Here is a 15,633-nt window from a genome sequence, read left to right as displayed (position 1 = left end):
AATATCAGGTAGGAAAGAGAAATGAGAGAGGAATAGAATCACCTTGACCGTAACATGTAACACAGACATGAACAACTTGTTGATGAGACTCTCAAATATTCGTGAGATTCTCTCATTCCCGGAATCTCTCCCAAAAAAAGCTCTTCTTCCCTTGCTTGCTGTTTTCATGATCATCGTATATTTTTTTTTTGAGCTATTGACTGTATACATGTGAGGCACCTACATCAGTGATAGTGTTAGACAATAATTTTTTTTCCGATCTTCCCGTGATTCAATCAGTTTGAAACGTAACGAGCAATGATGAAGACATACCTTTAATGTGCGCCGGAAAAATCTTATTTTTTTCCAAAATAAGCAAAAAAAAAAAACAATTTTTTTATATGGATTATTTTATTATTTTAAAATTAAGTGAAATATTGAAAAATACTAAAAATTAAGTGAAATATTGAAGATTTAATAAAGATTGTAAAAGTGAAAAACTGGAAAAATACTAGAAAAAACTGTGATTTTCAAAGGTCTGAATAAAAATTGTGCAAATTTTAAGTATTAACAAAGTGAAAAAAAATTAAAATTTATGAAAACATCAGCAAAAAAGTGAAAAAGAACTCGGCAAACTTTGCAAAAAAATTGTTAAAAAAAGTTGTCAAAAGTGAAAAATTCAAGTGCGGAATAAAGTGAAATACGCAAATTAGTAACAAAACAACAAATTAATTAAAATTGAATTATTGACAAATAAGATAATAAATAACAGAACTGTTGATAATTAACTAAAGATTGTGGATAACTCGAGTGTTTATCAACATTAGTGACAATCCTAAGAGATTTCAAATAAATCAACTGAAAATTAAGTTTTAAAAAATCATTGGACTGAGAGTTAATAGTGATAAGTTACACAAAAAAATCACAAAATTTGTGCAAAAAAACTAAAAAAAAAATTAAAATTTAAATCAATGAAAAAATTTAACAAACAATAATCAAAACTAAATGGAAATAACTCATTCAATTGGGATTACATTGGACTCCATTGTCAACAGCAATCATCGATCATCAATGTTACATGATCTCTGGATCTAATTTACACATTTATAAAAACAGACATATTGAGGAGAATAATACATACAATTCAAGGTGAGTTTTTGCATCATCAATTTAGTCTATTTGTTGTTATGCCGGGGGCAGAGTTGGTGGTTTGGGAAGGGTTGGATTGGATGGGGTTGATGAAGGTTATTGACCTTTTGGGGGTTGAAATGAACTTTTACAAATTCTTATATTTTTGATTTTGTTTTATGTTTTTTTTTTAAGTTCTAGTTCTTTATTTTTTAAAGATTTGAATATTTTAATACAAAAAATTGGAAAAATTAAAATTTTAATTTATGTCAAATTTTAATGTTCTCAAGAATTTCAAATATTAACAATTCCTAACTTTAAATATTTTAAACTTTAATAATTTAAAATTTTAACAGTTTAAAGTTTTAATAATTTCAAATTTTAAAAATTTAAAGTTTTAAAAATTTCAAATTTTAAAAATGATTAATTTTTGATTAATTCAAATTTTGAAAATTTTCAATTTTGATAATTTCAAATTTTGAAAATTTTAAATTTTGCAAATTTTCAAATTTGTTAAAATTTCAAAATTTAATACTTTCAAATTTTGCAGAATTCCAAATTTTAATAATTTCAAATTTGAAATATTTTAAAAGTTTTAAATTTTTGAAAAGTTCAAACTTCAATAATTTCAAACTTATTTAGAATTCAAATTTCAATAATTTTAATTTTAAAAGTTTGCAATTTTTAAATTTCAATAATATTTAAAAATCTAATAAATTTTTAAAAACTAGACAAAAATTACTCAATTCAAGCAACTCAAGTCCTCTGAATTACTCCAACCAACTCTGCCACCACATGCAAATCTTAAAATATTCTAAAAATCCCACCAAACCATTCTTATTTACCATAACAAAAAGATCAACCTTGCGACTTGCTAATTTGTCAAAAAAAGACAAACTCAAATTTGACGATAAATTTATTTTGTACTTGCGACGAGGTCGTCCAACGTTATCGCGATATTATTTCGTCCAAAATGCGATCGTCGTGCATGTATATTTCCTCTACAAATAAAAAATATTAAATATTACTGCAACAAACTCGTAAAATAAGAATTATGCATTAGTAGCCTACAAACTTGAATGTATAAAAAACTCAATATTTAATTATCGCAGTTAATAAGCATTTTGCATCATACACGAAAGGAAGCATGCACGAAAACTAAAAAATGAGCTTGCAAATGTATGTTAAGCGAACAAAACACAAACATCACATGGAAATTGAAGCACATCACCTGCACACATGTCTTTAATAATAAATTGACGGTTATTTTTGAAATCAGCACTTTTTTGACATGCCGTGCGAGATAAAAAGAAGATTTATTTTTTTAAAATCCTTGACAATGACTTTAAATGACTCGCACAAAAAAATACGTAAGAATATGAAACAATATGTGATCGTTGCTCATACAGCAATACAAAATATTTTAATATATACAACTCATATCCACATTACTTTAAACGTGGCCAATTGTGGTTTTGTGGTGAATCAATTTTTTAGTTTCATTCTTGTCTTCTTTTTATGTCTTGAATTTTGAATAAGTTCTTTATTATTTTTTTTTGTGTTTTCGGAAATTGCGATACTGTTTTTAATGTGTTTTGCATGAGTGTAAAGTAAGCGATCGATCGATTGACATCGGTTGTCGATGTTAGGATTGCATTGTTGTGTTGTAGTCGATTGGAGTGTAATGAAGGGTTTTGAGGGATGTAATCTTGAATCTGGCTTAGACTAGTAGACTGGATGACTAGTTTAAGCTTAGTATCTGAGGGATTTGATATGATTTGTCATTTTTCAAGTCAAATTTAAGCAACAAATGTCAATTTTATACTTAAAAATGCAGTCAACCAGATATACAGTCGACCAAACATGCATCAGACACTCAGTCTGTTTCATCTAAAAATCTACCATCTAATCATCTTCTTACTGTCTAAATCTATTGAAAACTTAAGTATTAAATCATCCAAAATATCATATAACGTTTAAAAATGAAGCTCACAATTTTGAACTACAATTGAAGCTGGTTCTGTTCTTTTCAATTCTCAAGAGCAGAATAAGCTGAAATCTATGCTCATGAGCATTCTCATCTACTATATTTGAGCTTTCCAAGCTCTCAAAAGCATGCTTATGCCTAATAAGGCAAGATACAATAGCTTTACAATATGAAGAGCCTCAAAGTAGTTGACAAGATCATCCAAATGAATTTGGAATTGACACTTAAAAGATGATCAATTACAAATCTTCCTCAAACTCATTTTTAATAACACGATGTCATAACTCCAATCCAACCATCAATCATGATTCCCTTTTACAATAAATCCCTTTAAAAAAACCTTCAAAGAAACAAAAGACATCAATTCTCGTTCCTCACATCATCTCAAAGTCTAAAAAATCATTTTTCGCATCATCTTAAGAATTACATTGATATTCAGAATAAGTTTATTAGTCATTCCGTAAGAGTATTGAAAGCATTTGTACATCTTGACAGTTAAATGACAGACATTCATTGTGATTCCCCTATTAATCATAATGTTTATTGCCGCGACAAGTTTTTTATTCAATCTTGGATGATGATTTGTTGTTCTGTTACTTGGACAGAAACATGGACGATGTGCTGAGGTGAATTTTAATGAAAAGATAGATTTGAGCTGGATTTAATTGTGATTTGATTCAATTTTTTTAATTAAAATTGCACGACTTTAATTTTAAAGCTCAATTTTTGAGGCTGAAGTTCCTTAAATCTAATGAATTTTCATCAAATATCATATAACAATCCATCATGTAACATCAAAATTTTAATGATATTGAAAATGAAATTTATATGATAATGCACAACTGTAAATGCAGAATTGTAAACACTTCCATAAAGTTCTGAATTGAGTATGAGTAATTCGAAACTTTAACGGTATAAATCAAGCTAAAACTCAATATATTTTAATATTCGAGCGCAAAACTGTCAATTTAGTGCCACAATGTGATGATTAAGTTATTGCAGATGATCAACATTTAAGGTGATCGTGTGGAATATATTGAGGAGAAAATAGCAGCAATGTCCTCATTAATGGTAATTTTTTGTAAATGCTTACATGATTTCAATGTAATGTTGTTGATTCTTATATGCAGTAAGAGTTGCTGTAAATTTAAATTGATGTTTTCAATTTTAAATAGCTTAAAATCCCTTAAAATTTGAACTTTTGATGGACAGTCTTGTTATTTGAATTATTTTGATTCTGGAAATCAGCAGCTTTATTGTTTGCTTTTAAAGGACATTGATCTGATGATAAGGAATCTGTAGATCAATATCCAAACTTAAGAGTCTCAATCTTGATCCAGGTTTCAATTTTAGTCTCCAAAATTCATCAAAACCGACACTTTTGAACACTCAAATCTCATAAACATCATCAATAACTACACATCCTCCAATTCCAGATCAATATTTCAGATTCCAAAATACCAACAACCTCATCAGAAGTCATCAAGTTTTTTTGTTTTGTTTTTGCGTCCTTAGCACGATTCAAAGGCATTTGAACAAAAAAGTTTAAACATTTACAATAACAATCCATAACCAATATTTATAGAGTCTGAATCAGCATACTAAATGTCAGTTACAAACATTCAGTTCACTTTTGGTCTACCTTTTTTAACAAATGGACTCGGATCTGAGATATATCTTTTTGTTTATTTGAATAAGAAAATGTCATAGTTTTTGCGGGGTTGATCATGAATGGCGGTTAGGATTAGATTGTTGCATTTGGGGATCATTTCAATATGCGACTGGAAAGCATATAGAGGAAGCTAGGCCGTCGTGACTTTCACCATAGCCCAGATTCAGTCGAATTCGGTAACAGTCCAGATCAAGACTGACCTAGGGATACATCATATACTTTATATGAAGTACATCACTACCCCAAACCACATCCCATAATTTACAAACTACTGCACATACCAAGCTCTAATCCACATGCACAATCCTCCACTTGCAATAAAATTTAGTGACACAGATTACATAACAAAGCATCTAATCGCAATTGAATGTCATTGATTGTCATTTGAAATAAAACTCGTGAATTGTTTCCCATGATTCTGCGATATTCACTTCATTAACTTCATCTGCAATGAGATTGACTGACTAGTAGTTTAGTTGTGTGACTGAATAATACACAACTTTGACATTGACATTGTATGGAAAACAATTGAGTTGTTGTAGATACACATGCTGATTATTCACAAAGTAACAATTCATTCTAGACAGACGAGCTGCGAGAAACAGAAATGAATGAATTCAGCACGAAAAATTCTGAATTCTTTATGACGCATTCCTGACTCTTATTACAAACTTTTATTTTATGCCTCTGTGCATATTTTGCATTTTTTTTTTCGTCTTTTCTTTTCCCTCTCGTGTGTGTTGATTTCCTTTTGGTTACACACAAAAAAAACTGAATTTCTGAACAATCTATTGTTATGCAATCTTATGAAAATTAAGTTATTCTTGGTTTTATTGCAACTTAATTCCGTTTTTTTGGAGTTTGATGTGTTGCCGGCTGTTGAATAAGGTAGATTGTAGATCAGTTGAAGTCTTGAGACTGTTTTGAATAGAAAAAGTCGGTTAATCGATCTGAAATTGAGCAATAGGCTGGGGAGACTCTAGTGAGGTGCCGAATCTGGTTCCAACCCAGAGTCTCAATAGCCTAAGATCAGATTCTTCAACAATTTAAGCTATTCAGATCTTAAATCGCGATTATAATGACTCAAAGTCACATGATCCTCAATATCCTCTACCACAGCTTCCATTCACGACTATTAACCTCTATTGTACATCCACAATCCTATATTGAAAGTAAAATCGTCGCAAAAAAAACGTTAAACTTGTTTACTATAAATTTATCAACACTAAGAACACTTCTTAGTTCTCTCATTTTTTAGTGACGTTACAATAAGCCATATTATTCCTGGGATGATGATAATTGGAAATTCAAATATAATTTCTACTGAACACCTATACAGTCATCTTATTATTCTCATTTTTTATTAGTAAATGATGAGCTTTGAAAGTTCTTTGACATCGTACAGATTATTGATGAATTAATTATCATTAATTTCTCATTCACTTACAATAATGGTGATGGAATGATGATGATCTGAGAATTTATTGTGAAATTATTTTGTTGCTTCTGAATTGTCGATTTATATCTCTTGATTTTATTGCGTATTATTGAGGATTTGTTGTTTTTTTTGTTGAATGAGCTTTGCGTTAAGAAGTTTTTAAGAGAATTTTTTTGAGGATTTAAAATGTCAAGTTGAAGATTTTTTTTTTGTGGTCGATTGAAGGTTTAGGAGATTTGACCTTCAACTTGAGGTAGGTTTGGAATTTTCAAGATGTATGTTTGTGATTAGGGGGTTTTTTAGGGGAGTTGGGGTCAACACTTGCTCTCCATCCAATTTTATGGAAGTAATTCTTCAATTTTATTGGGTTTTTTTGCAATAAAAATTTCAAAATTTCCAAATTACACTCCTGCTTGTGATGCCATGCAATTGCGAGCTTGATGGAGCTGAGGTATATTCAGGAGAGCTCAAATGCTTCTTCCATGTTTTAAATAAAATCTTCATTTTGCTAGAATTTTTAAAATAAAAATCCAAAACAAATTCCTCAATTTTTGAGCGATTTCTCGTTACACCCCTAGCGGGGGGTCTACATGATCTGACTGACAGTTCATGTAACTTTTACATGAATTATATTTTTTGATAAATTACAACACCATTGTCCTAAGAACAATCCCAACTTCTTAACATATATCATAAAACCAAAATTAAATTCATGATTATAAACATAAAATTTACATGCCAAACCACATTCTTGACAGGATATAACCCTCATTTACACGTCTGTTAAACATCATAAAAATTATTAGGCCTAGCAAAAATTAAAATTATTAGCCATTCCTTCATTCTCTCTCATTCTACCAAAAAAAAAAAAAAAATTGCTAATTCAGTGAAAATTCATTGACCCCAAACTCGTCATCAATAGCAAAGCTTTCCGATATTTAAAGAGCCTGAGTATATCATCCATTTATGCTCACAATACACATCCATAAGACTTAATCATTAATGACAGTCATAACATATAATTTAATAGATTTGATCACCAAGCAGAATATTCTTGATTGAATGGATTGAATGTCCAAAAAAAAGTGCCGAGAATACACATATGAGATGTTTGACTGTAGACACATACGTGGAGTCATTAAACTCGTTAACAAAAAAATAAATATATATTGTTGAGAGATACGCAGTATAAAATAAATGCTGGAAAGAAGAACTAACGAAGAAACGCGAATAATTTTTTTTTCGTACCTAACACGCAAAAAGAGATTTGAATTGAAAAGGTAAACACAGCCAAAAAATATCATTTGTGAGCTTTATTAGCAAATTTTTTGCTTCGTTGTATTTTTATATTATTTTGTGTGACCGAACGCAAGGCCAAACGTCGTCATCGATGTATTGTTAAATTATTTTTTGGGAATATAAGGAACAACAAGGGAGGGGGACATGAACATTTTCGGAATTAAAGAACGTCAATCAAGAAGTTAAACTTTATTAAATCGAGCTATTGGCGTTGGCTATTTGTAAGATGATCATATGGGTAATTTGTTATGTGGGTTTTTGTTTTGATGATTTAATTGATGATGTCGAAATATTTTGGGGATGATGAGATGTTTTTTAGTGGAATTGGAATTTTGGAAGAATTGTTGATGGTGGTGTGGTGTCGGTTGTGGAATTTTAATTTTGAGACTTATTGAAGTTGTAGATCAATTTTGTGAGTTGATGTCTAATTTAAAGTTTTTAGAGAAAATTGCAGGTTTAACCACAATAATTTTAATCTGAGATTGATACTTCCGTAATTTTTAATGAAAGATTCAACCATTTGTTGACTAAATCTAGCCAGAACAAGATGTTGCCTCGGATTTTGTAATATAAAGTTGTCTCGTGTCTATTAAAGAGCTTTAGGGGAGCCTTAACAGCTCTTAACAATTTTTTGAAGTAGCCATCCTCATTTATGTCGCTCGGCATGCAATAAATTTGAAAAATTCAAAATTTAACTTTCAGTGGCGCTAGTCAATGAATATTTCTCCATTAATGCATATATGTGCTGAAATTCAGTTTGTTCAAAATGTCACGAGTCTCAGTAGGTGTCTTGCCAAAAATTCTGAATTATCAGCAAAATTTGCAGTTATCAGTTTTCAAATTTAATGATTATGCAGTTAATTTGATCGTATCAATTAAATTGCTAATTAAAATTGACTGTTTAATGTTGAATATTTTCATAAATTGTTTAAATTCAAATTTAATCTTATTGAGTAATATTAGGAAATTCTTAATCCAAATTTATTGCATTTTATAGGAAATAAATTTGAAGATTTAACAAATTAGGAGTTTATTGACACATCCATTTATTTTATTCACAATTTAAATCTTGAAAAGCTCTCAAATTTCTCAATAAAATTCATTAAAAATCTCAAAATCCTCAAAATTTAAAAAAATAAGTTCTCAGCATGCATTAATTAAAAATCTTCTAAGCAAAAACAGCCACAAAACTCAACAATAACTTTATTAATCACCAAATAAAATTACACAAAATAAGAAATCAGCAATAAAGGTCAAATTGAAAATTTACACGATAAATTTCACCATTTTCAACCCAACAGATTTTTGCCCAAATTTGATCACAACTCGTGTGGATTTTTAACTTTTTTTGTCATCACTATCGATGCAAATTTATGTCGTATCTTATTGAATTGATCATTTAAATGCAAATTAACTCTCTTTCTTATTTTCGTCTGTCATTTGTGCAACCTCGTGTAAAAATCTTCTAAAAATATCAAATTGTTGACTTTTTTTTCGTTTTGTTTGTTTAGTCGAGCATTTAAATTTTTCTACAAATTTTTGCCGACTATTTTTGTTGACTGTCTTCTGTCTGGTGTTGTTTAAAAATGTGTCGGAATTATTTGATGACATGCTTACACCGGCTTATTTGGGTATGCCAATATGACAATATTTTTTACAGCGGATCAATAGGAAATAATCAATATGTCAATATGGTTGGTGATGATAAGAGAATTAACAAATTTTGGGTGGCTTAAGGCAATAGTTGTTGATGTTCTGAGGGTTGGGAAGCAGTAGTTTGCTTGTGTTCTAGATAAGACTTAGATAATGATTGTGTTTAAGTTCTTTAATAGCTTTAACTGCTTGTGTCATTTACCTCAACGACAATTTGCGGCCAATTTCATTTTTTGACGTAAGAATGAGTCGATATCAGCCGTTTTATAGCCATCAGAGCTCTTACCTGTCCTGCTGTGAACGCGGAGACGTTTTGATGTGATTACAATGTGCTACTCGGATTATTCACTTACTTAAATGGTCCAAGAGTTCAATGGTTATGTTTCTTATGTAATATTTGAAGTTAGCTACCTGTTGCGTCACTAATGACTCCTAAAATTGCACAATTAAGCTTAACAATAAATCATGACCTGCAATCCTTCGAAACCTTCTCATTCAAGTCACAATTCTTAACCCCAGACACATTTACAGCACAAAATAACCATTAATGACCATTCACCTTCCCAAAAACTACTAAAATCTAGTCTACCATAACATACTAATCCGACTTTGTAGCTCAGTCGACAATTTTAAATGCTCATTTAATGTTAGAACTCTTCATTTTTTTTCCCTTCTAATTATTTTGTACTATAGCTGCAATCCAAACATGCCATTTTGCACGTATCAGTGATTATTCATCAGATTGTGCACTTGCCATATTCTAGGCATGTATAAACATAAATAATTAAGAATTTATGCTGTTTATGCTCATTCATTCATTACGTACCTGCTCGTCTACAACATCAACTTCAGTTATGCTTATACAGCAACAGAAGTGCTATACAACACATTTAAAGACATTAATTGGTTGAAAAATTTTGGTGGGATTTACTTTAATGCTTCAAAAAATGATGAGAAATTCACTAGAAATTGAGGAAGTGCTAGGCAACATAATTAACATGTTTTTTGTGTGTTGCTTCCAACTTCCAGCACATTAAACGAAGTTCAAGTTTAAATGAAAAAAAATTCTTATTTCAAATGTTCAATGTTCATTGCTATTCAAGTTCTCTCTTTTGCTGTTCTGTACATTCTGTTTTTTTTACGTAATCAGAGTTCACGGTTCAGCAAACATTTTCATACATAAAAAGGCAGTTGGAATGGTTGTATGTGAAGTCAAAAAAAAAGTTTCATGGATATAATACAGACAAGATAATTTCTGCGGTTTAAACTTGACTTGGATGGATGTTTGGTGGTGTTGGATGAGTTAAATTTTTTGGGAAGTGATGGGATGGATGGTTGGGGATTAGGGGACATTGGGAGGTACTGATTGGGATCTTGAAGGGTTCCTGATGGGGATCAAGGAGACTCTTAGTGGAATTTTGAGGAATAATTGATGGATTTTGCGAATTATCCAGAATAAGCTCAATTTTGGCAAGTATAGCCCTCTCTGGGACATCACAAATTGGCTAATCGATCGAAACAGCAATGCAGAACCGACGTGACTCTGACTTGATGCCAGATTCCATTTACACGCCAGCCTGATGCCAAATGTTCGAACAATTAACCAATTTACTCTATTCGACTCTATTCATCACTTCCAAGCCATTCTCTATAAAATCCAGCAAAATCACAGCTTCCTCTAAAAAATGCACAATAAATTCCAAAGAATTTTCCAACCCCACGAAAACCACATCCATTCTGTGTGCAGTAAAGAAAATTTTCAATTTTTCCCTTACAAAATTTCCACATGTAGACATGGAAAAATTCTTCTTTTGCATGCTCAATTTTTATTTCCATAAGCATTTTGCATGATAAAAATCAAGCTCAGTGTAAAAAATGTCTGACTCAACAGAATAGAATAGCATAAGAACTTTGCTTTCAGTTGAGAATTTCAGAATAGAAGAAAAAGTAGATTTTTTTTATGTTGATGGTAATGCCATAACCCCACATAACCATAACAACATTTCTTCTCTCTCCGTCACTCACGTATACATGCTTGAATATCAAATTGTATAGAACCAAGAACATAGAATCCACACTAACACATGCATATATGTTCTATACGCCCGAAGAAGCTCAATCGGGTTTATTTTTAATGTTTTCAATTTCATTTTCAAAATACAAAAAGGTTGATGACACGTAAAGTGAGTGAGACAACAGAACCGGGAAAAAAGAGAGAGAATCCACATCGGCCAATTGTTATACATGCTTTATGCTTATTTCGCGTTCTTTTGCTGTGTTTAAAAATACTCACAAATGTAAGAAGAAATTCTTGATGTAAAAAAGCACAAAATGTTTAATTTTATGATTATAGCTTCGCGCTCATTCCTTCATTACACATCATTTCTTATGCTAAAATATGAAAATTGTACGATGAAATCGAATATGTTGAGAATTAACCGATTCCAGGTTGATGTTCTTTCCTCAATCTATTTTGCTTGCCTTTTGTCTACGTCGTTTACTTTTCCTTTCCATTTCAACCATTAAAATTCTTACAAACTTATATTGTGGAAGGTTTCTTGTGGCCTTCGACGTGAATCTTCAGCAATGGTCTTTTTTTTGTTGTTTGCAATTTTTTTCCATTGTGGACACGCTTGAAGAATTCTAATTAGATGAGTGGCATGCATAAAGCATAAGTACACAATAAGTGCAATGTTTCCTTCCTTTCTGCTCATTCCTTCTTCTTATTTAATGTTGAGGTAGTTTTTGCTCTCTTACCGTGCACAATGTGCAATGTTCGTGTCGTATTTTTATTTACATTTATTGTTGTTCTTATCTTTCTTGTTCCTTATTCTCACTTGATATATTGCTTGATGAGCTTCCTTTCTTTTCGCTCTCACTTTACAGCAGCTTGGTGTTGTCTATGTGTTGAATTTTGTGTCTTTACTGGATGAGGGCGATGACACATTTTTTTATTAGTGCTTAGAATGATTCTTGATTTGGGAATTTTTGTTCAATGAGATGATGAGATGTGAGTGGGAGATTTGGAATTTTTGTGTGTGACTTTTTATTGGATTTAGTTTGGTCAGGGAATGTTTGGGTAACTTGTTTAGCATATGTGGACACGTCAGAAGTGGTTTTGAGATGGGTTTTGGGTTTTATGAGTTTAAAGGCTCATTGTACAATAGATCTAAGATTGTTGAGCCTTCTTGTGGCTCAATGAGTCTGATTCTTGCTTATTATCATTGATACTCTGATGCTGAATACCAATTTAATTGATATTGAGGCTATAAAAGAATGAAAATGGGCAAATGACTCGATTTGATACCAAACTTAAAACATAGAGCTACACATGGATCCTATCAAAATTTAAGACATAATCTTAAGCTCCCCAAACAAATCTCATTCAATTCCAACATTCCAACACCAAACTACAACCTAATATCAAACTCATCACAACAATATTGCCGACAACTCCATTAATAAAATTAACAAACCTGCCTCCAAATACTCATAACACATCAAATATACCCCACGAAATAGTAATTAAGCATTTATGATAATAAAAATATAATGAAAAATGTCAACCAGTTAGTTATCAAAATTAGAATCTAAAATGAATGTTGGAGTTAACGTTTTATGACTGTAAACCTGATGAACAATTATTATTATTATGATGTTAGATGATGTCTATTAGTTTTATGTATTTTGGAGTTTTATTGGATTTTGTTGGACGGGAAATGAATGGCGGGTATGAAATATTTGGTGGGGTTAGTTATGGATTGATGTAAGATTTAGCAGAATTTTTGAGGCTTTTAAAGAATTAACTGTTTTAAAATTAAAATTTTATAAAATTGAATTTAAATTTTAAAAAATTTGAATTTCGAAAAATTTCAGTTTGAAAATATTTGCGTTTTTTAAATATCAATTTAAAGATATTTCAAATTAAAAATTTAACTTTTAAAATTTTCAAATTTTAAAAAATTCAGTTTCGAAAATTTTCAAAGTTTCAAAAAATTCAAAATTTAAAAAAAAATTGAAACATTTTATTGTAATTTGCGAAAATTCAAATTTTTAAAAATTCAATTTTAAAAATTTGAAATTTGATATCAATAGTTTTTAATTTTAAAATAAATTTTTTGCAAAAAGTTCTGCAATTATAATTCATTTTGCAAACATTCAAAATGTTCTTAAAAATGTAATTTTTCAAAAATTAAATAAATTTTCTAATCATATTAAAAAATCATAAATACCTCAAAAACATGTGTTAATAAAATTCTTCCAAAAAAACCAAATCATTCCTTGCATCTGTATAATATCTCATAACATGTTCATAAATCTCAATAACCCTAATGAAAATGTTCTTACAAGCCACAACTTTATTAGATTTATTAATGATTTAGCAAGATTTTGCGGAAAAGATAAAAGTAAATTCGATACTTTTATAGGTTGGTTATTTAAATTCTTGAAATACTTCGGAGGTCATGATGCTGCTGATTTTTGGTATAGGAATCAATTTACAAGCTATTATGTTAGAGGCACTTTAAGGAATTGATTCTATATTGAGGAGATTTATCTGTATCGACTTTAAAATCCGGCCGAGGCTGCAGGAGGATATTTTTAAGGGTATAGCTCTTTATTAATATTAAATGGAAGTCTACCCACGTGTTTAAGCATCCAATAGCCATTCGATTCTGTGTCAATGGGGCTGTTTTGATATAAGGGTATTAAATGAGATTAAAGTCATTAAATAGCATCCAGATCCTTTTAGATCCAGAGCTTTTGCTCATTCTCAACATAATTCACTATCATTACATCCCACAAACTCAAAAATCCCTTTAAATTCATCACATCCAGCACATCCAAAATAATTGTTTAACAACATGTCAAACTATAACTCTAAGTCGTCCTCAAATATTTAATGGAACATCCAGAAAAACATTTTATTTGAACAGAATAAAAAGTCCTTCTTCATTCCTCTCTTCCTATATACTACTTCCTAACGATCGACAAGATTTATGTGCGAAAACATTCCAAATACTTTCCATTACATAGCAGCTTTTCAAACAGATTATTCACATCTCTTTCTGCTTGTTCCCAAAAAAAAACTAGTGAGGTGAATGAAATTTGAAAAATTTTTTTACTCAATTCTATGAGCAGCAAAAACAAGCAAAAGCTTACAACTATAGTTTTTTTTTAATAGTAGTTGGGGAGCGTGCCAAAAATAAATTTGAGAGAAATACAATGAAAAAAAAAAAATATATTTTTGAATATCACACAGGCATATATCATCTGCAATCCAGTTGGAAATAAAAGGAGGCAAGACTATTTTAATGGGTATTTCGAACTCGGCGAATTGGTATAGGAATTTTACAGATGTTGAAATATTTTTCTCATGGGATGTGAGACAATTTTTTGGGGGGTTTTAAAATATTTTTTATATAAAAAAATCTAAGTCTACATTCTAGCATATCAATGTCTAGACAATAAATGAAAGAATAAGCTCTAGAAGCTTAGTTTAGTTGCTAGTTGGAGCTGTTCACATGTTTGACAACGTGAAGAATCGAGTTATTTGGCAAATTTTGCCCATCTACTCGATATAGCCTCTCATATCAGACATATACCTGAACCAGAACCATCACCTTACTTACGAACATATTTCCTTGGCTGGGGCGCAAAGGGGTTCATTGCTGTATTTAAAAAACGTCTGTAGACAGCTCAAATTCTTTCGATACCTTCAGCCAGTTCGAGAAATTGAACACCTTAACGTCCTAAACATTACCTTAAATATAATAAGTGAGCATACTCGTAAGTGTTGCTCTCAGCTTGCTCTGAACTTGAGAGCACGCTATTTGTCTACTAGAGCTTAAACATCATTGTTTGAGGCGTATTCAAACCTCAAATTCAGAGCACGAAGTCGACTTGAATTTTAAATGAAGTCGAGTTGACTTTTTAATAAAAAAGCTGAGTGGACTTCGAGAACTGCTCAAATCTTCCTAACATACAAGCATATGCTCAGTGAGCATCTTATGGTACCTAGTGAACATGCTTATCGGTACCGTAAGATGCTCATTGAGCGAATGCATATATGTAAGGGTCTAATAAGCATGATCACTAGGTACCGTAAGATGATCAGTGTGCATATGCTTGTATGTTAAGATCTCATTATTTAAGGCGTAGTCAGACGTCAAATCCAAATTCGTCCTCAAACCTCTTCATCCCTTATGAGTTCTAAATAACTATTGAGCAGCTCTTATTGGAAACTAAATAGATTTTCACACAAGTTCAACTTCCATCATATTTTCCATCACATCTCACATAAACTTGAAAATCGCTCATAAGAAACCACACAAAAATCTCAATTCTTTATAGCAGCTTAGATTTCTAAACATTAAAAAAAAACTGCGAAGTGTTTCGCATGTGAGATTTCCTAAAGTTGAATGACCGACCTACTCATGCAAAGAGAGAAGAGAAGAAATACACAAAAAAAATCTTTCA

The 15,633-nt window shown here is 30.8% G+C and overlaps 1 protein-coding gene across 2 annotated transcripts in view; it reads left to right on the top strand.

Moving 5' to 3' along the window:
• Positions 1–488: 488 nt before the first annotated feature.
• Positions 489–15,633, top strand: part of Blimp-1 (PR domain zinc finger protein 1) — a 51,706-nt gene continuing 36,561 nt past the window's right edge. For both annotated transcript variants that reach the window (XM_070642327.1, XM_070642326.1), the window contains exon 1: positions 489–1,128. The gene's annotated coding sequence lies outside the window, so the exon portion shown is untranslated. The remainder of the gene's footprint in view (positions 1,129–15,633) is intronic.

This window comes from Chironomus tepperi, unplaced genomic scaffold (genome assembly GCF_022539635.2).
Source record: "Chironomus tepperi strain 1889 unplaced genomic scaffold, CSIRO-AGI_Ctep_v1 contig_285, whole genome shotgun sequence".
NCBI lineage: Eukaryota > Metazoa > Arthropoda > Insecta > Diptera > Chironomidae > Chironomus > Chironomus tepperi.
The sequence above is the reverse complement of the archived record's forward strand: the minus strand, read 5'-3'. Positions and strand labels throughout refer to the sequence as shown.